Source organism: Chinchilla lanigera, unplaced genomic scaffold, assembly GCF_000276665.1.
Source record: "Chinchilla lanigera isolate Chin_1 unplaced genomic scaffold, ChiLan1.0 scaffold00021, whole genome shotgun sequence".
Taxonomy (NCBI): Eukaryota; Metazoa; Chordata; class Mammalia; order Rodentia; family Chinchillidae; genus Chinchilla; species Chinchilla lanigera.
Genome location: NW_004955422.1, coordinates 6,107,602 through 6,135,168, shown reverse-complemented (window position 1 = coordinate 6,135,168; position 27,567 = coordinate 6,107,602). Strand labels below are relative to the sequence as shown.

At 35.8% G+C, this 27,567-nt stretch overlaps 1 protein-coding gene across 1 annotated transcript in view; it reads right to left on the bottom strand.

Annotated features, from left to right (window-relative positions):
• The window catches only part of Lrrc4c (leucine rich repeat containing 4C), a 1,216,524-nt gene that overhangs the window by 719,005 nt on the left and 469,952 nt on the right, over window positions 1-27,567 (bottom strand). Inside the window, exon 3 of the mRNA XM_005384094.2 lies at window positions 10,099-10,187. The gene's annotated coding sequence lies outside the window, so the exon portion shown is untranslated. The remainder of the gene's footprint in view (window positions 1-10,098; window positions 10,188-27,567) is intronic.

Genomic DNA, 27,567 nt, shown 5'->3' with positions numbered 1-27,567 from the left:
CAGTTTAGGCTAGCCTTGAGCTCAATTTGTAGCCCATACTGGTCTCTAACTCACAATGATCCTCCTGCCTCAGCCTCCCAAGTTCTGGGATGACAGACATGCACCACTATGCCTGGCTCCTTTGTTCTTTTTTAAAGGCACAGTAAGTGTTCTGTGCATGGAAGTGAGTGGTTGGGGTTATGTAGTGACCAGCAGAATATGCCATCCACAAATACTTCATGTTTTTTGTTTCACGTGTCATTTTGCACAGTTCCTCTCTTTTGCTAATCTCTTACACTTAGAAGGACCCTTATGATTTATCAGGTTCACTCAATTTTACTTCCTAATTCTTAGGTCCTCCTGAAAGTTGATTTATACCTTGCTTTGACAATAAAATATGAACAGGGAAGTAAAAAGATGTGTTGTGAATGCACACATTATATGTCATAAATATGAACTAAATTAATGATATTAACAGTAAAATTAAAATGAAGGAAAGATATCCAGAGACAGAGACAAGAGTGTCAGGATGGAGAAGGGAATAAAAAAGAATCAAGTTATGTTATGAGCATGCACATAGTCCCTAAGATGACTACAAGCTTCATGTCCTGCAAACATGTACTAATAACATGTGAATGTGAAGAGATGCATCACATGTAACTTTCAGCACAAATTTTAATACGCCACAGAAAGATTATTCAGCACTTTGTTTCTGGATGACTTTGCCAAGTAGCAACCAGTGCTTTGGAGTGTTGCTCTGTCAACCAGATCCATGAAATTGTACAGCAGAGTTGAATCCTCTGCTTATCTGCAATTGCTTATGCCATTCCGGAGAAGAAATCTTTCACTATTTGAAGACACTGAGATACAGGGGTTGTTTGCACCACTGCAAAATCTAAATGATCTCACCAGAGGAAATGCATTAAAAAGGGACGTTAGCACAGGAGAAGAGGTTACAGCCGATATTTAGAGCACAAATTTGAGTTAGACAGATTTACATTGAATGATGAGGTTGTCACTTTTGAGCTGACTCGGTACAGTAGAAGTTATCAATCGTGCTATCATTGGTTTTCCTATTTCCAAATTGGAGATCATTTTGTATTTATTGAACTGCTTAATGCCAAGTATTTTTATCAGCATGAGAATATAAAGATAGATAAAACAGACTGCAAGCCAAAAATTAAAATCTATTAACAGAAACATAATATGAGTAATTCATTAATATTCTAGCTGTAACATTACATGGTCCACAATAGTTTTATTGCTTTCCAAAGAGTGCTCATTTAAATGTGGAAAGATTCTAAACTTTACTATCAACAATGTTGATACAACCTGCTAACGGGTGATTTCTCACAAAAGTCAAAATCTAAGTTGTTTTTTCTTTAATCAATGTAAATGCCAAGAACCAAGCAGAACTGAGGTTCAGTAAATTGAATGTTTGCTTTGGCATTCAGTACAAATGCCAAGTTCATCACAAGACTCCAAGGAAAGAGACTGCATTCCATCAGGCAGCAATACTCAGTAGGTAGAATTCTTTAGTTCCCTCTTGCGTGTGACTTCTGTATTTTACATCAGAGCTCTCACCTGTCCATCTGCCAAATAATCATAATCCAGCCAAGAACAACAACAACAACAAAAAAAAAAACACAGGCCTGGCACGGGTGGTGCACGCCTGTAATCCCAGAACTTGGGAGGCTGAGGCAGGACGATCGCTGCAAGTTCAAGACCAGCCTGGGCTACAAAGTGAGCTCAAGGCCAGCCTGAACTGCATAGCAAGACCCCACCACAAAAAAAAAAAAAAGAAAAACACAAATGACACATAGAAAAAAATCAATTAATGTATGAAAAATATGAATGTTCATTAGTGATGAAGAAAGAAATTAATGATTGAAGAGCATAGGCATCTATTGGCTTTGTAAACTTTTAAAATATAGACACATTGTCTCACACTTCACATAAAACTTGGTAAATTTTTTAGTGATGTAAAACACTCAACTTACATGTACCTATTACTTGAACAGTTTCCTTTGACAAGTGAATTTTACCAAGATAGTGAAGGATCTACACAACAAGTAATAAACAGGTCCTGAAACTGTTTCTAAATATAAAAATTTTTACATGCTGTATTTCTAATACTAATTTTTGGATAAAAATAGGTCACAATAGAACTCTACCAGGAAATATATAAACTTTTAAAAGGAGAAAGATTTATGTGATCTGAAGAGAACCCAGAGTATTACATAAACTATTAAAATGCTATACATATATATTTTAATTAAAATGAAATAATATTTACAATAAATATTTCAGTGGAATATAGGGATCCTTCACATAAAAAGTATCATTACACATGGGCACTCTACTCAAATGATAGTTGTGCTTCTCAGGATATTCTCCTGGGTGTTCAGATCATAAGATGATTCTATGTATTTTCTGATATTGCGAAGTGATTTTTGTCATTATATAACATAAAATAAACCAATCAAAAAAGATTTAGATAAAAGTTCAATCTGAGTTACTGCTGTAATATAGGAGGCACAATATCATCAAGCATCAACCTTACTACAGGAAGAAAATGTATATTTATTTGTCGCTGATCAAATTTATTTTATCAAGAAAAACTGGAAAAAAATGTTCAGTTGCTAACAAAGAGAACTAGTATAAAAAAGAAATGGTAGGTGCTTCCATAAGAAAAATTGTGCCTTGGGACTGGGGATTTAGCTCAGCAGCACAGTGCCTGCTTGGCAAGCAGAAGGTTGTGAGTTCGGTTCCTGGTACTGGAAAAAAAATTGTGCCTCATATATATGTTAGTTCTGTACATAGTGAGTTACAAATTAAAAGAGAGTTCAGCCATTTTCTCTTTGGAATTATCCTTTAGATGGATGGCTTTCCTAACATATTATTAAAACCTCTCCATGCAGTCACAAATGGATTAATAGCAAATGCCATATTGATTAAAATGTAATTTCTATTATTACAGCTAAATGCTGTTTTGCCTGTTAGTAGGAAGTATTTAGGACATCCTTTTGACATATTATAGTTCACTTCAGTGAGCCTCAGAAAATTTGGTGTCTGTTGAATTACTGGGAAGCAAAGCATGTGTCAAATCACTATGCATTCATTTTTATAAAGAAGATCTTGTCTAAAAGGGAGCAAAACCCTTTACTTGTAATGCTTTCTTCTCAAGGAATCCATGTAAACAGCTTTATTTTTTAATTTTAAAAATAAAAGGAGGAAAACATTAACAGACAGACAACCTTTTACAAAATAGTAGAAGAACAGCACAGACAATACAGAGTTACAAAGTGGTAGGAAGTTAATAATGCTTTTTCTGTTACATATTGATATCTTCAAAGTGGTTTCTCATGAAAACAAATAGAGACATGCAGTATTGATCAATCAAGGAGTCATTGACAGTTTCAGCAAAGAAATAGAAGACAGTAGATCAACTATGCTAACTGTTCTGTATATACATACATATAAAATTTCTCCTTCTTTCCCTTCTCTCTTCCCACATCCCAGTTGCCCTTTACCCTTGAGCGTTTTCCTATCATTTCACAATGTCTATCATACTTCCAAGTTTTTATCAACTCTTTCAGGTTTTACACTATTGAGACAATGTGGTGCTTGCACAAGCAGGTCTGATTTATTTCACTTATGAGTATGGTCTCTAGTTGTGACCATTTAGCTATAAAAGCCTCGAGTTTATCTTTCTTTATAGATGAGTACTATTTCATTATATAAAAGTACCACAATTTTCTTATCCAATCCTCGGTGGTGGATGGACATTTGGGTTGCTTCCACAATTTAGCAATTACAAATTGTGCTGCTATGAACATAGGTGCACATATATCACCTTAATATGATATTTTTAGATCTTCTGGGAAAATACCCAGAAGGGGGTTGAATGGGACCTCTAGTCCTAGTTTTCTGAGGTATCTCCAAACTGATTTCCACAGTAGTTTCACCAGTCTTCATTTCCACCAGTAGTGGAGAAGAGTTCCTATCTAAAATTCCTGAACAACCCATTATCAATTAATGAGATTGAAAATGTGATTAAAAACCTACCAACAAAGAAAAGCGCAGGCCCTGATGGATTCACAGCAGAATTTTACATGAAATTCAGAGATGATTTAATACCAGCGTGCCTCAAACTCTTCGATGAAATTGAAAAGGAAGCAATTCTCCCTAACTCATTTCTGGAGGCAAGCATCATACTGATACCAAAACCAGAGAAAGACCTAACCAAGAAAGAGAACTACAGACCAGTCTCGCTAATGAATATAGATGCAACGATACTCAATAAGATACTAGCAAATAGAACGCAGCAAGTTATCAAGAAAAATCGTACATCACAACCAAGTCTGATTCATTCCAGAAATGCAGGGTTGGTTCAATATTCGCAGATCTATAGATGTTATAGGCCATATCAATGGAGCCAAAGACAAAAACCACATGATCGTCTCAATAGATGCAATAAACAGCTTTTTGCAAGGGAACCCAGCATATAAGACGAAGAGCATTGTTTAGAAGTTTAAAAGTGAAATGTAGTAAAATTATTTTTTGAAGATCATTAATCAAGCATTAAAAAGAATTGCCTTCCTTTTCATTTTTCTATCCAAATTTTATGGTGTTTGGTAGCAATGTTCATGTTTAAACATAGAAAAGACTTCCAGGAGGCACGTAAGGGGTAAGGTATAACTGACCTTTCTAATCTACTCTGCACACACTCTCACTGACATAAAGACATATCGACTCACACATACACACACTCACACATACCATGGGCACAGACCACAGTATCTGGTAACCTAATCTCAGAAAGTAAAATAAGAAGAGACCATGTACTCTGCTTTTGTATATATCACACAGAAGAAAAATATGCTGAAAATGAAGCTATTTAGTACAATTCTAAGATGTGCCTCAACTGTAGAGTTGGAAAATATTGAGAAACGATATACACCTTAGAACCGATAGACGTTGTCATGCACAATTTTGAAGTCGGTGCACTGCAATGGTAGGAATGTATATATTTAGAACTTTACTGGATGTTTATTTCATTAAATAAAAATAGGTAATATTTCTGGAATATATATTGTACAGCAGTGGTTTTCTTAAAGATAGTTGAATGAATTACTGTAAAACTACAGAAATTTAGACAAATTACTGGTCTAGGTAGGCAAATATTGTTTATGTCCTAAGATTAAAACAATATAAGATGATCAAGGTAAATGCACTGAAATTATATTGTTCTAGATAGGGTTTATAAATTTTTTCTCAATTTCTCAAAATCTCCATACTAGCCCTGTAATTTCTTATATTTTCAAAGCACCAGCTAAATTTAAAGGTCTAAAATGCTGTGGAAAAATTTGGTGAGTGATTATATAATACTCTGCAATGTTAATTTTAAGATCAAGAAGAGCTTCTTATAATACAACATTAAAAAGGCTAATTGTGTAATTGTCTAACAAAACATACTTCTCATCAGAGTCCTTCCCAAAGGAAAGAGATCTACTTGTATTGTTTTAAAACATTGCCTATTTGAAAATGGAAAAATCAGCCTATGACTTAAATAATTCTGACTTATTAATTGAAAATAATACCACACAGCCAGCTTTCCCTTGTGGCAAAAAAAACCCCATTCACACTAAATCTACCTTTTCTTTATCTAAAGTTTTATCAAGGAAAAAATAAATTACTGGAAATATAAGCTTATTGTCTTAGTTAGTTTTCTCATTGTTGACACAAAATACCTGCTGCCAAAAGTTAAAGGAGGAAAGATTTATTTGGCTTACAGTTTGTAGTGGTCTCAGTTTGTATTTGACCGGTTGCAAGACAGGGTAACATGGCAGAAGGCATCACAGATAAGAAACAGCCATGGCAGGCAGGAAGCAGTAAGACAGCAAGGCAGCAAGCCACAAGCAACAAGCTGCGACACTCTTTCTGTCCTTCATAGCTTATCCAGGTTATCCACCCTTAGGGCGTACAGCACTCATCCAGGGCAGGGCAGCCTTAATCCTAGCATCACATCATGGATCAGTCCCAGCATCACATCCTTGGTCAAAAAAAGCACCACACACCCTAGACCCAGCCACTTCCCAAAGCACCACCTCTGACCACATGAGGCTTTGGGGGAAAAATCTAGATACAAGCCATAACACCTACTAACTGATAATACCTTCTATGAAGATAAATTACATGTGTGACAATTCAGTTTGGATACCCTTTTAGATGTAATGTCAATTCACTTCTATTTATTTATATATAAAAATAGCTTGAGAGAAATGATGCTAATCTCTAATAACTCAATTCATGGGTGCATTTCCCTGGGCAATTTAATTGTATAGAAGAAAGCAACAAACATTGTCAATGCAATATTGTTTTCTTATTTTCTCAAGATTTCTTTCTGTGCTGAGAGACAGATCATACTTTTTTATTTTAAATATTTACATTTGAATTGATATTCACCACTAGTAGTCATAAGTTTGTATGAGTTTTAATTGATACAAAGCTAATTAAAAAATCTCAAAAGAGACACTATACCAGAGTTCTGATGGTAAATATTTGGTACCCTAAATTAACATAATTCAAGAAATATTTCTTGACCAGTGGACTAGTTATACTACTGCTGCCAGTAGTATAAAAATCATAGCACTTGCAATTATGTGCAGGGAATAACCCTTGATACTGATAACAAACTACTATGTCCCTGTGCTATATGTTTACTGTACTTTATATTTATTGGTGTTTTCATGAATACTCCTATTTATGCAAAAAAAAAAGTGCTTAGTTGTAAAACATCCTCAGGCTAGTCCTTTAGAACAGATTGCAGAAAAGAGAAAGGTTCTCATAGGAGATGAAAGCTCCATGGTTATTTCACTCCTGACAATCAAATGAAACAAGATGTGGAAGATGAAATTAATATTGGCAATACTGACTCTGATTAGGCCTAGATAAATAAAATATTTGAAAAATAAAAATAAAAGTGCAACATCACTTAGGTTAGGTGTACATTATAAGTACATTCTATTTTATTTTAACAATAATGAAACATAACCCAGTGGATTTCTCAGGACATATCATGGTCATTAAGCTTCCTCTGAATATATTAGGGGATTATTTAGATATTTCAAATGCCACTCTGAAAAACAGTCACTAGATGAGTGGACATCATATAAGAAACTAAATTCAAATATTAAGCCTGAAAATGAATTGCATTTAAGACTCTTACTTGAGAAAAATCAAATTACATCCACTATACTTTTCTTTTCTTCTTTTTTTCTGGTACCGGGAGTCGAACTCACGACCTTGGGCTTGCCAGGCAGATGCTGTGCCGCTGAACTATATCCCCAGCCCCACATTGTACTTTTCTTATATAAATGATTTCTCTTTATATTAAGTCACAACTACAGGAAAGCAGAAATGTTAATTAAAAATAAATTATTCGGTCCCGACTTTAGGTCATGGATTTTAAGCCATAAAACTGTAGATAATTACCTGAAACAGTTTCCCAGTGTAGTCTTAGAATAGCAAACGTAAGACAAATACATTCCACTAAGGCAGGTGACGCCTAAGAGTTGGAAGAGGAAAAGAATCAAAGCAAAAGCGGAAAACGTATTTTAGAATGGCCAAAAATGAATGAAAATGGAAAGTGAAGATGGGAAAAATTGTATTCAGGGGTTGCATAGGGGTTTTCCATCTTGAAATGTATGCATTATTAAGCATTTAGAGGACTGAAAGAAAATGTATTTCTTTTAAATTATTTAGTCCGTGTCTATTCATTTATCAAGTAGTTAGCAGTAAGTGTTTTAGAGCTATATGTATATACCTATACCATCAGTAGTCTTTAGCATAACTTGGATTGCATGTTGTCAGTTTATAGGGGGCTGTATTCCACTTGCTTTATATGCATAACTCATGTGCATGCATAAATATGTGATGTTTATAATAGGGCCCCAACTGAGATATACAGAGTCCACAAAAAGTGTATACATACTTCAGAACTTTGCCACACTAACAAATGTCTGGAAGCTAATGGACCCCACTTTGAGCACCTGTTGTAATTGTAGACGCCAACAATACCTTGTATTATCCTCATGATCTCTCAATAAATTTAGTATTAAAATATTTATACAAGTTTTTATTTTCCTGAGGTATATTGTGTTGCCTCTCTCTCTCTGTCTGTCTCTCTCTCCTTTCCTCTCTCTCTCACTGGGGGAGAGAGAGAGAGAGAGACAGAGGACAGAGAGAGACAGAGCAGACTTAATGCTTTAAACTTTGGTCATAGCCAGGATTATATGGCAGTCAATGTGTTTGTATGTATATATATATATATATATATATATATATATATATATATAACATATGTATGTATTGCTGTTTCTAATTATGTAAGTAAATGGCTCACAAATTAGTATAAAATACTTATACTAATGCTGTAATTCACTCAGCTTAGAACTTTTAATGTTATTTTTCCATGAATTCAAAGTGCAATTTTTCAATGAAATCAAATTCTGATAGGATAGCCTATTATATTTGCAACTCAAAAAAAAGTTTTGGGACAGGTATCGCTAATGTGATTGGAGCAATGCCAGAGGATCCCTCAATATCTAAAGATATTAATTAAATTCATTAATGTATATTGAACAGTAAGACTTTAGCTAAATCTTAGAATGAATAAAGAAATGACCAGGCTAATTGTCCTAATCTAAATTGTCTAGGAGTCTGGCAAAGTGGTGAGGGTAGATGATGACACGGGATGTGAGATTGAGGTTAAAACACTGCAGTGGTTGGAATGGTAGAAGGGGGAGTCATCATGGATTGTTATCTTGATGAATACTTTAAGCAGCACTTGAAGTAAAACCTTAATAATCATACAGAAAATATGAAATCAGAGGAACTAACATAAATTAATTTATTATTAAGCCCCGATCGTTTAAGACAGCATGTTAGATAGTGAAAATATTCTACATAGCAACAGAAAAATTGCTCCTTCCATATGGAATTCACTATGTACTGCCCAAGAATATCAGCAGCTTTTTAGAGAAAAGCAAACAGTTACAGAGAAACTACTTGTGGCAAAAAAGTCAAAAGAATAATCAGTTGAAGAAAGTTTGTTTTGATTTATTTTACTGAATGTTTCAAAGATAAGAATAAAACATATATGCATTTTTGTCTGTGTGGAATTGCAGACAGAAAAAATGATACAGGCAATTCAAGAGAGGGATACTTATTTAATACATTTCATAAAAACGTAGTGTTTGGATTAAGTTCAAATACAAGGGGCTATTTGGGGAAACAACTCATAGAATGAAAGTGAAGAGATATAGATCTTTTAGGTCTAAAGAAGAAGAAATTCAGTGCTGTGAATATCGGACAGCCCCATGTTGGCTATGAGCCAGGCAAGTATTTTCTCTAAAATAAAGGAACATTAGGGGAAAGTCCGAGTCCAGTGAGGACGCCTGCAGTGACAAACTCTTACTCAGGAACACGCAGCATGAGCCAGCATGGTCAGGTGAATACCTGTGGATGTCAAAAAAATATGTAGGGTCCTCACCTGCTGCAACATTTGATCAAGTGAATCATATATAAAACCATCAAATAACTACAGAAATACATAGTAACTTGGAAACTGGTAGGGAAACATAGGAGGGGGCAGATTTGATAGAGAATTAGTGGTTTACAGAGAACCTGACTCACTGAATGACGGACTGACTGCAGATTCATGAAGCAAATAAAGCTACAGTGCATAGGGTGATAGAGAAAGAAAAAAGGATAAAAAGATAAAAAATGGGTTCAGTACAAGTCAAAGAGTAGAAGAAGTAGGAATCAATTAATGCCCCTTCAGTCAGAAAACTGGCTATGGAAACTTTAGGTGAAGAAAGCTGTAAGCATAAACATAGAGATTCCAAGCAAAACTATAATTTATGTGCCTAGATGCATGATGGAGCCTTGTCACAGGTGAATGCATCGACCTCACTCTCCCTGGTTATAGCCTGGCCCGTACCAAGCATCCAGCAACTGACCATATTATTTCACAAACTTAGCCATTTCCAATGCAGGTCACACAGAAGATAATTTTTCCTTCTATTTGTTTTTAGAAAGCTCTGTCACACTCACATGAATTCAGTGGACCAGATGATGTTCCAGGTTCCTTGTCCACACTCTCCCTGGGTGATCTTGTAGTTTTGCAATAAAGAAAATCATTTCTAGGAGACAGATAAAATTAAAATAGGACATTACATGCAAGGAATTTATAAAATAGGTCCAGTAAAGTTATTTGAGGTTAAAAAAAAATACCTAATGGAGCAACCTAAATGGAACAATTTATATTTCTATGTAGTTATTCAAATCTAGATTCATTTTGCAATGTCGTGCTTTGAGGCACTTCCAGAATGTGAAAGGGTTTTTGTTTTTTTTATAATGGTAATCATAATATATGAATCTAGAAAACTATCTCTCTTTATCATTTTCCCTTTGTACTGGAAAATTGAGTGGAATAGTTCATAAAGAAACAATAAAAGATATAACTTCTGTTACTTTTTCCTGCCTTCCTTACACCCTCTATTTTTGTCAGATGGATTTATTCCTCATTTTTAAAGATATCCTGCTTTCTAATGCATCCATGCCATCTTTCCCACTGCTTTTTGATCTGAAATATTATTATTTTTATGTCCCATTCTTACCCACCAAATTTGTAATCATTCTTTAAGACCCAGTTCAGATATTATCTTTTCTTCCCTAAAGGTACATATCCAAATTAATAACTGTCTTAATTACATTCACATAAGCCAGGATGTTCATTTATTATGAAACTTATAAGTAGTGTTGCTAGTTTTCTTTCCTTATCTCTGTGTTTTGTAGTCAGGAAAAATATTTTATCAGCGTGTAAGTATACTCTGTTGTCTTTTTTAATTATCTGTCTACAATAGATATTCAAATATAATAATAAATATGCAAATATAATCTTCTTTTGCATCTTACTCTCTCCTAAAGTAAATGAGAATTTAGCACCACTATAAATTAAATGTAGTAAATGCTGGGCTAAATTAGCCATATACTTAATACTTGCATAGTAGCCACTAAAGTGCTTTAAACATTTTATCCAACTGAAAAGAACTTTTTCCACCCCCAAAACGTGATGTTCACCTCTTCCAATTGGTCACATACTTTTGTCTCCTTTAGTCTTTGGGTTTTTCGCTTTCTCTCTTGTAATATTAAAGTGCACCATGGCTCACAAATGGACCACCCGCTTGTTTCTATTAGATTAATTCCTTTCAGGACCTCATCCTGGATTACAGCTTTAAATACCATTTACAAACCTGGGATTGCCAAATTCAGGTTTTAGTTTAGACTTTGCACTAAGGGTCATAACGAACTATCCTCTGGATATACCTGCTTAACACGCTAATGGGCAACGTACACTTAAAATGTCCCAAACTTTTCTCCCTAGCACCACTGATTTGTTCTTCCTGACAGCTCCTCCCAAGTGACTGCAGTTCATTCACCTTGACTGTATTTCTCCTTCCATACCCCTATCAATACATTAGAAAAATCTCATTTTGTCTAATGTGTCTAAAACATGAACACTTTTTTCTTTCTGTACTTTAAACCTTTTTCTCCAAAGTACTGTAAGTTTTCTTAGGTTTTATTGTTCTGGATTCTTGATGTACTATGCCCCTTCCTTTTGTCTATTCTTAAATAGCAGGCAGAGCAGTCCCATTAAACTATAAATTAGATTACCTCTCTTCTCTGCTTGAAACCTTAAAGAAACTTCCACCTTATTCTAATAAAAAGTGAAAACAACTAAAAGTATCAATGAAATCGTACACAATCTTGTCCCATGTCGGCTCTCTTCCCCTCTGGTTGCCCTGCCTAGACTATAATGGTGTCCTGTCTGTTGCTCAATAACCTAGGAATGTTTCATCCTGCAGTCTTCGTTTTGCTTCTGCTATTCCATATTCCTGTAATACTCTTCCCTTCATACAGGTGAATGTCTTGATTACTTCCTCTTGCTCTTTACTGAACTCCATTTATTCTTTCCGTAAGATCTTCTATATCTGACAAGTTAACATATGAAATGCTGTACTTGTGGCATGCCTTATCCTTGTTACCATTTAAACTTTCTTCAAAGCACATATTGCCATCTGGGAAGCAAATTGTGTATCACAGACTTTTTAAGTTATCCTTTTCCTCCCCTCAAATGAGAGTACTACATGAAGGTGGGAACTGTCATCAGTTTTGTCCAGAGCCTTGAATCACGTGTAGCACAGGATATAATTGATTTATGGAACAAGTTACTTCAAGCAGATTGCTAAACAATTTCTCAATGTTATTGGACCCAAAATTTAGTAGTGGTGCATCTTCCTCAACTGTTATGCAGAGGCAAATTGTATTATTAATGTTTTCATTTCTACCCATCTTAGGAAAAGAAATTTGTACTCCAGAAAAACGTTATCCTATTGCAAGGTGAGAGTCTATTTCGATGATGAAGTCTTTCAAGTAACTAAAAAGTCACGGAATAAATGAGTTTCCTTATTTAACATGAGATATGCATAGGTCTAGTGCATGTTCCACCGCATTTTCGATATTTAACTTCATTCTGAGTTTCAGATATTTGGCTATAAAACTGAAATAATGTACTTCCACAAGGGAGCTGAGTAAATAAAAAGAGACAATCAATAAAAATGTGATTTGAGGATCAAAAACTACTAAATAAGGCAGTGCCAAGTTGAATATACAACCTAGTTGACAATTTCCTCAACCCTGTATGTAAAGCATAAGTTTCAGAGATTTACAGGTGCCTGATCTAGCTCATAAAATTAATTCATGGTGGATCTTGTACTAATGCTGGGTCTTTTAAAGTGAGTACTTGGACATTTTCCACCATGTATTGTTATTTAAAACAGGCAAGTTATACTTCTGATATACAGAGCTAGGAAACTATCACATTCTAATAATGAAATTAAAAATCATAATAGAATAACTAACACTTTAAACATTGCATATTATACACTATTCTATTACCACCCATTATAGTACTGAATTACCAAAGAATTATATATAATTACCGTTGTTACTGTAATTACCACCATTTTAAAATGGAAGAATAGGGCTGGGGATATAGCTCAGTGGCATAAGTGCCTGCCTGGCAAGCACAAGGTCCTGAGTTGGATTCCCAGTACCAAAAATAAATAAAAAAATAAAAAAAATAAAATGGAAGAATAAAAATCAAAATATTAAGTAAATGGGTGAAATAAAAATAGTCAAGGGTAGAGCCTACACATGTTCAATACAGATGCAATTCTTTCATTTTTATTTTTCTAATGGGAATCAAACTCAGGACCTTGCACTTGCCAGGCAGATGCTGTGCTAATGAGCTATGAATACACAAGATAGTTAAGATAATTGTACTACTAATTTCTATTGGATTATTGAAAGAAATAGTTAACGCCTAATTGATCAGTTTTGCATAGCTATGTCCGGTAATCTGAACAACTACTGTGAAGGTAACAATATGCAATATAACAACCATTGTTGATTTATTATCATCTTGATTTGAAATTCTGTATTTTTTTTTCTCTTCAAAATTAAAAAACGTAGTCAAGGAACAATATATATACATGCCATTTCCCCAACATGAATGTATATTATAATAACAATTTTAAATTGTTGTGAAATATTGATGTGAAAATCAAAGCAATAATAATAATACTAATAATTTGCATGAGGACTGACAATTTAAAAGTAAAAAACAAAAAAGGCTGCCATCTTATGCTTTGTATGGTACAGCTTTGAAAACAGAAACCAATTTTAATTCAAAGTTGAACTTATATCACCAACATAGTAGTGTATCAAAAAGCTATCTGCTAACAAAATTTTAGGAATATCTGGAAGCCTGATAATGAATTGAAACACAAATAACTGATACTGGGGTAAAATTCTTGAGGACCTGGCTGTTTTACTATAAGGAGTTAGTTGAGAAACATTCGCTTCCCCAGTAATTCATTTTTCTTTGTAATGGCGTCAGTGTGTCTGTGAACTGATTTATTGTAATGTTGGAAAGTAAGAGCAATAATTCCCTGTGATTACCAAGAGTCAGTTATGAAAAAAAAATCAATCTAATTGGAAGCACCATAGCCTGAAGTCACTTTAAAAGAATCACTTGAGAATGTTCTTTCAATTGCAATCTTGCATTGGCAGAGGCGGGCGAAGATGAATGACCAAGTCCATGTCTTCCTCATATTCTGACAGTTCCTTTCTTTTACCTGATAAACAACTACTCTGTTAGGAAAGAAAACATAATCTCCCTCTGACCTTTCTCCATTTGGATGAGAGCTCTAAAATGACTCTGAGCAGACACAGAGAAGGGATCCAAGAGAAAAACAAGGAAATTCTGTAGTAATTGATTCTGCTGGACAACAAGCTGAGGAGCAATTTTAGAGTACGCCTGCACCATACCAAGTACAGGCATGGTACAAATTATCATCCTTAGAATCACAATCATGAGAGTAGGGAATGCACACTGAACACACACCCTGTGTTGACTTTGGTAAGCACAAATCATTTTGATTCTGTGTTGTGTAGATTAGTTTGAAAATATCATTGGTCAGTTTGAGCTAGTTAGGACATCTCTTTTTGCAAATAAACATGATATCCTTAAAAGTATAATCTAGAGGAGGCATATTTAGGCAAATTAAGGTAAATGGTAGTTAACTGGTTGGGTGCAAAAAATAAAACTAATGTCCTAGCTAAGGAACTTCTGAGCTCCACCAATCTTCTCATGAGGTTGTTCTGGTGCTTACATTGTGGAGGGCCATCGGGACCATTCATCTTAAAAGAAGAGCAATTATCTCCATTTTGATTAGACCTGGTCCTATTTCCATGTATTTACATGTACAGAGCTGGCTAGGATTTTTCCTTATCCTTTCAATTGGATTTAACCGATGCAAATTAGTCCAGCAGTAATTCACTGTGGTTACCGAGTCAGTTATTAAAAAAAAAAAAAATCAATTTAATTGGAAGCACTACTGCCTAAAGTCACTTTAAAAGAATCACTTGAGATGTGTAGTCTTTGAAGCAAGGTGACAGGACAGTGTTTCCCTTCCACCATAATTCCAAAATAAAATGTGTATGAACCTGGGTGGGATGGAGAGCCACGCTCCAGGCTGTTGCTGGGAGTGATCCTCAAGGTAAGAGGTTATGACTTCCCAGGGCATAAAAGATTAAACATCAGAGCTGAACCACCAACCTCCAAATATTGGATACTACCTTGATTGAGTCATGCAGATTATTCTTTCTGCATATCCTTCTCTCTGAGTATTGTAGAGGTGATTTCAGGTCCCCTACCTATCCCAGCTCATGGCGCTCACATAGTTCTGGCCATTCTCACAGTCACTCATCCTCAAGCCACTTCCTTCTTCACAAATTAATAAAACCCAGGTGTGGCCCTGGGACAAGGTCTTTGTTCTGATTAGCCATTATCCTTACTGAACTTAGGAGCCCTGTGCTCCCCACAATTACAGATATGCCTTAGTGTCTTTATTCTTGCCACATTGGAAGTAGTAGAATGGAATTACCTTGCTAGAATTCCAATAAGTTTTCCATGGATTACAAATGTATGCTGCCTGGACTGAGATGAGGATCAAGATAGACTCTCAATACCTACATCACCTTAATTTCTTTATCCTTAAATGTAGAGAATTTTAAATTGCATTCATTTCACAATCATCTCCAAATATTAAATGCTATCTTGTAATAATTCTATCTCTCAAATATTTGTTTTAAAAATATAACCGAACTGATTGTATAACACAAGGTTATTGAAGATGAGGCAATGGGTGGTGGCCATTAGGGCTGGGGCAGGTACATAAATTAACATCCAGAATTAAAATCATAATTACATAATTATATAAAGTTATAGAAACACATTTATGTGATAATATCACGTAAAAAAGGAAAGCTCAAAATTATGTATTTTCTAGGATTATGAATATATATTTGTATGTGCCCATGTACTAGGAATACAAGAATATAGAACACTTTTCTCATGATTTAAAGTGTATGGTACAAGACTGGGTGATATTTTAATAATGAATGTTAATTTTTTGCAAAATTTTTTCTGACATGAATGATGGATAAAATTTAATATTAAAATGGCTGGTATCATTCTGAAATTCAAAGCAATGATTCAGCTTTAATGCTTAAGTATATATGCCCAAAATTATTTCATAGTGCTGTTTAAAAATAAATCCTCAGGACAACTTTCAAATCATTGCATCTTTTTGCAGAACCCTAAATCCTAGTACACATGCCTCTTAGGAATTAACCCTAAAGTGCTTGATTTTCTCCTTTTGAAATCATCCTACTGTAAGGAATGAATAGCCTAAAAATGAAGATTGCCTTTATTTATTCATTCATTCATTCATTTACCTATCTAACTATTCATTTAACCATTTATACAACACACTAACCACTCAGTCTGTTTAAGATACTATTTTAGAAGCAAAGAATTTAATAGAAAATAAATACCTAGATATTCCTAACAATCCACAGCTAAAAGATTTTAAATGTATGGAAAGAGAAAAGGCTCAAAAAGGCCATTCAACTATTTTGTTCACCTAATTCTAACTGAACATACAGAGAAGTGAAGACTGCAGAGCCTTGTTCCTGTTTTGTTTTCCTAGGTTAATGTTTCCAGAATAAAATACATGGCACAGAATTAATTTTTCAGTGCAGCTACCTTCAAACCACCACCTATGCTAAGCAGAGGGCATTTATCAGAAAGGTTGGACCTCATTCCCCCATTTTGTTCCACACTGCATGATCCACAAGGGTCCAAACAAGTCAGCACACATCCAAAAGGACCTGATTACCACATTACTGAAATGAATCAGATCAGGCCCTATCTCACAAAAAACACTAATCTATGTGACTAATGCTAGTCATTCATAAAGCAACTTCTATATGTCAAACATATAATACACACTGCTGTTGTAATCATGTTACCTCTGCTCCATCGCTTTTTATTTCACCTCAGTCTCATTCAGTTTTCTCATTTGAAAACTGTGATAATGATACTACTTAACTTCTGAGGTTATTATGGGAATTAAGTTCATAATATAAATAAAGAACTTATGGAAAAGCTGAAACACACTGTACTACCACACACATTTACAATAATATATCATTTCCTGAAACTCATGGTAACACCTTGAAAAAGATTTTGTTACCCACTCTTTACAGAGGAAGAAATATCACAAAATCGCTAAGTAACTTGATCAAAGGTACATATATCTGAATCACTGAATTAAAGAAATGTTTTTGCAATATGTCCCTCCTCTCCTTTCCTTTCCTATATTCATAGATCAGGCTCTGGCGAATTCCCCTAAAGAGACTGTCAGTAAATTGCTTCAAAAGCATCATTTTTCTAGTTTTATCTATGGTTATGTACATCTTTTACAATGTCTATTTCTGACATTTAAAAAAATCTAATTATCTTATTCCCCTTGGCTGAAAACCTGAGTGAGTCTCTATAGCCCCCAGAATAAATGGCATGGTTCTTAGAAGAGAATTTTAGGTTTTACGTGAGTAAAAACAAAATACCTCTCTGACTCAAACTTGAGTCAGAGCTCTAGACAAATGAATTTAAAGTTGGGTGGTCCAAAATTGAGTGCGGATCTGGATTTAAAGTACAAATTATCTTAATTCTAGTTGTACAATAAACTCCGTGTTGTTTTATTTCACTGATCATTAAAATTTCATTTGGGAAATTGGGTTTGTAACGTTGAACATACACCTTTTTTGCACATCATTTAAGTCCACTAAATTATGTTTATTCTAAGTGTTCTTTATAGAAAGCTGAAAATGTTTACCTTTACAACTCCAATAAATAGATATTTAACAAGGTAGACAAGGAAAAAGAACAGTAAATTGATTAAGAAGTATGTAATTCACTGGTCTTTATAGTAGAAGAATAAGCAAACAAAATACTCAGATCCTGCTTTAGAAAATTCCAAGAAATCCCAAGTATAAAAAAATTAACTAGGGCAAAGAATGAAAATGGCTGGATTCAACAAGGACATGGGTTTCAGATGAGGTTTTCAAATCAGTCTTAGACTAATAAAAGCAAAAACAATAAAAAAGAGATATTTCATTAGTTTTCAAAGACACAATGACAAAAACATAAATAAGATCTGAATTTACCAAGATAAAATAATAATAATTCTTTTCATTATGTATGCTAAGTAAGGTTTGTGGTAGATTTACCAAAATTAGGATCATTCTAGAGCATACTCCCTTGAAATGTTGAGAATCAATCTGATTTTATAGGTCTCCAAGAATATCCTATCTTCCCACTGAATGCCCTCATATAAATTTTACACATGCTTCTGTTAAATATAGGTTAACTGACAGATTATTTTGAAATGCTCACAGTAATTAATCAAGGCTGTTTCATTTAGTGATGAGATATATTCAGTGATATTTCAAGATTGGTTAAATTAAGATTATAAAAATGAAAACTCACTTGAACTCAGGAGACTATTTTCGGTATGGGGAAGCTAAATGTAATATGAGAAAACACAAGTCTAGCATTAGAGACACTAAGCTTAATTTCAACTCTAGTCAAATTGATGCACAGAGTTATCTGAGAAGCATACATTGCGATTGGTTTGAGTTGACCTAAGTGAATTTATTTTGTAGAATGTCATCCATTTATCATTCATTTATCCACATGCTTGTTTAAAACTATGAATTAAGAAGTGTGTTAAATATTAAACTTAAAAGAAATAACATAACACTTTTCTGAACTCTACAGGACCATAATCTGAATAGGTGATGGAGAAAAGAAAAATAATAAGTGCAGTGTTTTATAGTATAGTATTCATGTACAGAAGATAAAGAAATACACACATGTGAGTATGTGAGTCCAGGAATAAAAAAAATCAGCACCAAGGTATAAGACACACAAGCAATTCATTGGGAAAAATTCCTATGAATGATTAGAAGAAGTAAACATAAAAATGGGAGAGTTTCCCACTATAGTAAAAGTCTGACACCTGTGAATGAAAAGTGAAGAACCAATACTGGATGGAAAGAATCCCAGAAAGATACAACTAGCCAAGATGAGTCATTGAACCACAGTTCTACATTAAAAAGAGACAAGTATTTCACAGGAATGGGTCTGAGACAGTAGCACTCATAGACTGTAATCAACCCATAAGTAACATGGCCTAGCAGAGAAATCCCATTGGATACAAAGAGCAGGACTTGGGTTATCAGATGATCATGCTCCCAACAATACTGATGGCTCCCTTTCATGACTGCTGCCCTGGAAGTGGTTAATTTTCCTTGTGAAGCCAGACTTTAGAAAATGTTGCAGATTTAACAGATGAATTGGAAATCACAGATGAATTGGAATTGGGCCAGATGAAGCAGGTACATCTCAGGCATCAACTAATATAGTGAATCCTAGAACAATACAGTGCATATGGACAAGTTACAAGTCAGTGCCTTAGGGATGGAGGTAGTACCCAAGGGCTTTGGCAAGGAGTATGCCAGAGACAGAGGCAAGTTTCAGACCAGAAAGAGCAAGGTGAGTGCTACAAAGAGGTTGGCTTCATCCTGCAGATGATCTGGAGCCATTGAAGGGATGAATTGTTGAAAGATACAATGGTTGGAGGAACATATTCAGACAGCAGTTTCCAAAGAATAAAAGAGAGGAAGACATTAGTAAGAAATAAGAGGTAGTGTCAGGCAGGTCTGAGTTCCTATCCTGAAACTAGCACTTACTAACTACATGACCAAAGCTTCATCTTCCCAGAGCTTCTAGCACTGATTTCCTGTTTCAGCTGTTACACAACTACTCAGGTGGATCATGCCTATAGAAAGAACAGGGTCATGCTTAGGAGCTTAGGCCTGAAATGAGACATAAACATTCTTGTGTCCTATGCCAAACCTGTGCATCCCAGCCCATTTTAGATAAGTCTCCGTAAAGTTCACCTTTTTGTTGTTGTTTGTTGGTGGGCTTTTTTGCTTTATAAGTAAACTGGTAAAAACAAACAAACAAACAAACAAACAAACAAAAAAAACACACATGTTCCTCATGGAATTTTTTTTTTATGAAATGTATATGTGCAAAAGTTTTAGCTCACGCATTGTGCCTAAAAATGCTCACATAACTAATTGGATAGTAATGGCACACTTATAATATTTTGTTTTCACAGGATCTGTGCAGGCTGGGCATCCCTCCATCCCTGACTTTAGGAAAGCAAACTGATACTTGAAGAGCTTAAGTAACTGGCTCACAGTCACCATTCTGAGTGACTCCACTGCATGGTAGTTCTCAGCTGTTTGATTTCATAGCCAAAATTCTTAACCACTATTCTCCATTACCATCCTTCCAGCATTAAGCACTGCAGTCCACTTGCAAAATAAAAGGCAATTAAGAGAACTCATTTGTTGGCTATGGTTGGGTTTCCTTGTATTATAAAGATATTTTAAAACAGACTCAGAGATCATTTAAAGAAACTTCCTAATTTTCCTCAAGAGGTTTTATCCAGTTCATTTAAATAGGATATGACAGCTACCACACAGATTGTAGTACAAAGTTGCAGTCCCTCACTTGATTTTCACATAACTGAGGAAGAGAGTAGGTAAAAATGGTGAAGACAATTTTTCTCAAAACTACCACTTTTAATTATGTCTTTTATTTTGTGGGTCTGCTTTTTTGAAATTTTATGTATTTTACATATAACTCTTGTCTGAGGAATTGCTAAAAATTTTTCTTACTATGTCGAAGGTTGTTTTCTCACTCGGTTGGTTGTTTCTTTTGCACAGAAGTACAAATGGGTAATATATACATAAAGAAATTTTCAACCACTGGCCCTTAGAGAACTGCTAATTAAAACACTACTGGAATGCCATGTTATCTCAGAAATAATAGCCATTATTAAAAAGTAATAACAACAAATTCTGGATAGGCTGCAGGGAAAAAGAAACCCTTTTACATTGTTGGTGGAAATGTAAAACAGTACAGTCACTATGGAAATCAGTATGCAAGTTCCACAAAAAACTGAAACTAGAAATTCCTTTTGATCCAGCTATTTCCCTTCTAGGTATCTTACCAAAAGGGTTAAATACATCTTATTACACTGATACATGAATACCCATGTTTATAGCAGCACAATTCATAATAGCTACATCTTGGAAGTGACATATATGTCCATCAACAAATGAGTGGATAAAAAAATGGATGCAGTTTGAGACCATAATTTTATGGGAAATAAACTGGACACACAAATTTAAATAACACAGGATTTCTCTTACATGAAATCCCCATAGTAAAAATAAGGAGCAAAATAGAAGACAGTAGAAAATATGCAGATTGATCATTTTCAAGGGGAAGGTGTCTTAGTTTTATTTCTCTCATTGCTGTGACAAAATACCTGACACCCAAAAATAAGTAAGGAAAGATTTATTTATCTCACAGTTTGTAGAGATTTCACTCCATACTTTGCTGGCTCCAAGGCAGAGTAGCATATGGCAGAGGGTAACATTTCACTGTAGTGGAAAACAGCAAAGCAACAAGAGCACAAGGGAAGGAGTGGAAGAGAGTAAGCCTCTTTCCCTCCCTTAAATGATATGCAAACTACCCACCCTAGAGTAGGGTAGCTATAGCCCTCACACTCATGAATCAATGACAAACTCTAGAAGTTTGCCCCATGACTGCAGGGGGACTTAGGGGGACATTCAGACACAAACTTTAACATTCCCCCCATGGCTCCCCAAAGACTTACAAACATCCCTTTATGCAAAAGACATTTTAGTCCATCTTTAAGGGTTACCAGAATCCTAACAGTTTCAGCATTGCTGAAAAGCCCAAGTCTCAAGTCTCCTCCAAGAGGTAAGGCAAACCTTAGCTGTGAACCCTTCTATAAATGAAAACAAAGTTAAATACTTCCAATATTCAATTACACAAAACAAACATTATCATTCCAAGAGGTGCAAACAGGAGAATACAAAGCATTGGGACCAAAGCAAGTCCAAAATCTAGCAGGGCAAACATTATGTCCTGTAGTTCCATGTCCAGCCTCTGAAGCAATCTGTGGCACATTGTAAACTCCAAAGGGCTTGCAGGCCTCCACCCTTATGGCACTTGTGGTGGTCACAGATCCCTTGGCTTCTCTCTTAGGCCTGTTTTGATTTGACCCTCCTTGCAGCTTTCCTTAGATGATCCATGGTCCTGGCTTTTCCAAGCTTCTGGGATCTCCATTACACTTTTTGCTTTGCACTCACAGTTTCACACACTGCCCTCTTGGGGGCACACTGCCTGGCATCTCAGACCTTCTCAAATCAAGGTGGAAGCCTTCTTAACCTCAGAACTCTTGCATTCTGCATGTGCCTAAAACCAGTGCCATTTGGATGATGTCAAGGTCTGTTGCCACCTGGAGCAATAGCCAAGCTTTACCCTCTCTTGGCCATAGGGGTCAAGTGTCTGGAGTTCTCAGCATTCTGGAGCCAATTCTGAGGAACAAATTCCCTATGCAGCTGCCTTTTTGGAACCTGGTATATCTGCTGCCACCTTTCTGGAACATGGCGCTCTGTGACTTTCTTCTCAAAGCAAAGTCTTTCATCTGTGGAGACTTGCTGCTTCTTTTGATGCCTCAGGCCATCCTTTAGATTTTCTTGCTCCTTCTCAGTAATGCAGATCTCCTCTGTTCTATCTTTGCAGTCAATAGCTTTACTGGAGCTTCCTTTCTGACCAGACTCACAATGTTTCAAATCATCTTGCCGGGCTCTTTGCTCTTGATTCTCAACATAAATATGGCTAAATGCTCCCAATAATAGCCATGCCACTGCCTCAACATTCAACTGCCTTGAAATTTGTTCTTCCAGATTAATCAGTTTTCCACCTTTAATCTCAACCTCAAGCAGTCTCTGGACACGAGCAAAATGCAGACAAGCTGTCTGCCAAGCGATAACATACAACATCTGGAGTCCAGCACCCAGTGCAGTCCTTCTTCCCAGCAGAAACCTCCCTAGCCTGTTCTTTACCGGCAGGGTTTCTATCAGCCTTCTGGTCTTCTGAGCTCTGACCAACATCTCCCATACTGAACAGCCAAAGTTGTTCAAGTGCTTCTGTTTCAGGAGAAATCTCTGAACTTGTCAAGACACTTCCCACAAGCCATTTCCCTAGGCTCTTGAACCACATGGTAAAGTATAGTCACAGCAATGACCCCACTCCTGCTACCAAATTTTGTTTTAGTTACTCTTCTCTCATTGCTGAGGCAAAAATACCTCACACTCAGAATTAAGGAAGGAAAGGTTTATTTAGCTCACAGTTTGTGGAGGTTTCAGTCCATATTCATGTGGCTCCAAGGCAGAGTGGCACACAGCAGAGGACAACAGTTCATGGTGGCAGTAGATAACAAAAGCAACAAGAGCACAAGTGGAGGAGCAGAGGCGAGCGAGCCTCTTTCCTTCCCTTACATTATATGTGAAATACCCTCTCCCAGTGGGTTGCAACACTCATACCAATGAGTCAGTCATAAACTCTAGAAGCTTGTCCCATGACTGCATGAGGCTTTGGGGAGACATCCAGACACAAGCCATAACAGAAGGAGATCAAGAGATGGAGATATGATAGAGGGAATGAATAAGTAAAGAAAAAAAAGGAATTGGGCTGCATTATTACATGTACCAACTCCATACAGGGAATGTAAATATTATGCACTGGACACATGAACCAAAAGGGAAGAGGAACAAGAGATGAATTGAGGGGCAGGGTAAAAAGAATTAAGATGTGTTCTATACCCATGCCAACTTCCAGTAAGAAATGTAAACATTATGTGCTACACATATATACTAATACACTATAACAAATGAAAAGAAAAAACTACATTCCTATCTGGAGAGGTTTCTGGAATGTTTCCATAATTTCATGTCTTCATTCTAATCAGTAGTATATTTTACATTCTACTAAAAGCAACCTTGACATAGGTAATTAAAACCTATAGAAAACCAACTACTGGATTAGGTCCACAGAGATAAGGCACAAAGCCAAGCACCATATGAAAGGTTCTCTTCCCCATTCTTTCTTTCACAGAAAGAACAGATATGGTTTTCATCCAGGTTATGGTGTGTTTCCTACTGTACCAAACACATACATTCACCAAGCTTCAATTTTCTTAACCAAAGTAAGATTATACTCAAGTTGCTCTAAATGGGGAAAGTAAACACTTATCATTATGTCTAGCACTTATTAAGAAGTGCTAAAGCTCTCTTTATTATTAATATTTGTATTTTAAAACTAAAAATACTCACAGATGCTTCAGCTTTAGACATGGACCATAGAGCCTGGAGGAAAGCTAATTTATCCTCATCTACCCATTGTGTGATTTTTATTTTCAGAAATAACTTAGCTGACCTCCCCCAAAGCAGATCATCTCCCACAGTGAAACTTATAAATCTGCAAGACTTGCAAAACACAGATACATTTATTTTTTTTCAGCAGTACTGTGAAGGAGGCAAAAACAAAATGCTTTTGGCATTGTGAAACTCACAAACTGAAATGGCTTGAAGTCTGCTGAATTTATTAACAGCAGTCTCCTCTGAACGATTTGGCTAGGACTTCTGTCTCCCAGAAGCTCTCTGTTGAGGTGAGGAGTTCTTGATGTGGCTGCCCTTTTGCCTTTCTAGAAAGCTTAGCATTGCAGAGGGAAGACTGGCAAGTAGATATCTTCCAGTCCTCCCAGTGCTTCTGCAAACACCTCCTGGGATTAATCCAATCTCATGAGCATTTTCTCCCTAAATGATGTTCCAGAAAAGACCATTTTGCAAGGTCTGGTAGCAAAATCCAGACTATAGACATTTCCCAGTGGTTGGTAATATTAGCCCAGGTATTAATATTTAGCAACTTCAACATCAGACTTATCCTTTGTCAGGAATGTGTGATCACAGATTTGAAAATTACAGCCTTTTCTCCCTTCCTATTTGTTCATGCTTACATATTTTATTCTCAGTTTCACTATGTAAACTGAATCTCCTATTAATGCTCATCTCTTCATTGCAATAGTCAAACTTCCTCAGTGATTTTCTGCCTAGCTTCTGTCCTCGCCCCACCCTTCCAAATCAGTTAATGAAGCATCTAGGTTTGGTTCATTTACGTGAATTTAGATAATTTACCATAGGAATGAAGGCAAGATGACCTTAATGTGCTGGATATTCCCATAAAAGCGAGGACAATTTGAGGAAATCCTACCCCTCCTGCAAATCCCTTAGACCACATATGACCTTAGTTTTAAAACTTATGAAACAAATGGCAGTTCCATAAAGGCGAGAAAATTATTTTAGAACAAAATAAAGCCAGATAAATCACTGCTGTGGAAAAAGTCAACAGTGCCTCCAAGAATTTCAACATTGTTAAGGGAGGGAAAGCGAGGAGCCTCTTAGGCAATCTGATCTTCATGTGGAAAAGAGCTTGTTGTTACATTTTCCCAATAAGTAACTGTTGATGGACTGATGGTGATCAAGCCACATCGTTAGACATTCCATGTAAGCTCCAGGAAAGAGTTCAGAAAAAGCAAAATCCACACATGTGGATCAGATTGAAAAATTCACCCAGAACAACTTTTCATCAGAGAAAACAATTCATGAATTAATTTTACTGAATAATATTCATAAATGAAAGGCAGATAATATATTTAAACTTTGAGGGATATTCCAACTTACAAATCTTAATGAGATGATTATTTTTCTGTCAATTTTCTATTTGTAATTAAATGCTAGTGTAATGAATTTGATTTTTCAATTGCAAAATGGGGCATGAGCTTACAGACTAATATCTATGATAACAGTCAACCAAAGATAACTACTTAAAAAATTAAAAGAACTGCTAATATTTTGCTGTTGTTCTGGATGAAATGAAGTTACTTGGAAAGAACCTGATCTTTTAAAATCTTGTTTGTAAGAATCCTTTGTTGGGGTGTCCACTCTAGGACTACTTTTGAGTGTAGTGGAACAAGTCCCTGTATAGGTGCCACCTGCTGTGTCTTGAACTATGAGCCTCACCGACATTGGTGGGGAAAGGACTTCTTTCTCAGAACAAGTCTAGAGCTTAGTATTATTCTCTTTATTCTTTACATATTTTCCTCTCAGCCACAATAGCTTCATTAGAGACGTTCACTTCACCATCTGAAAAATTGCGACAGAACTTCTGAAAATCTCTAGACCACTTACAATTCTCTCCTTTTTCTTCCATTTCCTTCTTCCTTACCCTCTTTCCATCCCTCCCTTCCCCTTTTCCACTCTGTTTCCTTTTCCCTCCTCTCTTCAGCACGCTCCTGTCTCCTTGAACTCTGGAGCCCATGGCTTCATTTTACCATCACCATCTCTACCCAAGCCCCCTACTCTCACAAGAGAGCCCAGAAACTCTAAGATCAGTAAGCCTGGACAACTGTAATGTCCGCATTTGTTTCCCTCAATTATTGCTCATTGTCTCTTAATTTAATATTTCATGTCTTGAATATAGTTTATCCTGTATTGTTATTGTGTTCTTTTTAAAAATTTTAGGCAGGAAATTATACGTTGTCTTTTTTTAGTTTAGTTTTTTTTTTTTTTTTTTCTCTTTTTGAGACAGGGTCCCTCTGTGCAGTTCAGGCTGGCCTTGAGCTCCCTTTGTAGCACAGGCTGGTCTCAAACTCACAGCGATCCTCCTGCCTCAGTTTCCCGAGTGCCGGGATTACTGGCATGTGCCGCCATGCCTGGCTATGCTGTCTGTTTTATCATACTTTTGAAAAACAGGAAAGAGACAAGGTCATCCCCTGCCATGTGAAGAATCATAGTGGATAAACTTGTCATTAGTTTTTTTTGGTTGTAGTAGTAGGAATTGTAACAAGAACCTTCACATTTAGCTCTAGCCACATAGTTTGTTTATTGATTGATTATTTTTATTTGGTGACAGTGTCTCACTAAGTCACTAAATTGCCCAGCTGAATTTAAAATTAGGTAAAACCTCCTGCTGCAGCCTTTGTGAGTGCCTCGATTCCAGGCACAATCCCCGACACCAGCTTATTACTCTTCTTAAATGGTTCCAGAGTAAAGCCTGTGTTTCTTCTCATAACTCTCAGACATGTCATGTATGCTATTTAGTGTGAATTGTCTAGTCTTTCTTAGTTACATTTTATAGTTAAGTATACTTCAAGCATCATATCTTTGAGTGAACTCACCATTTTGCATGGACTCATATTGATTGAATGACTGCTACTAGGAAATTCTAAGAGGTCATTATTTCCTCTTATTACTACTACACATACCTCTATGACGGGAGGAAGCATTTTACCTCTCTAGGTTTATTTTCCTTGCCAAACTGACAAGGTTTTAATTTGATCAGTAACTTTTGAGTAAGACAAACGGTAAAATGCAGCTTCTTTGGGAGGAACCATGATTCTGAGGTCCAAGGTCCAAAGTCCATTCTCCTCAGAATTGCGTAGAATTTCCAAAGAATACTTGCATGTGAAAAAAGTAATCTCCACATTGTGCCAGCTGTAAATTTTTACATTCATAAAATTATTCTTTTATAGATCACTT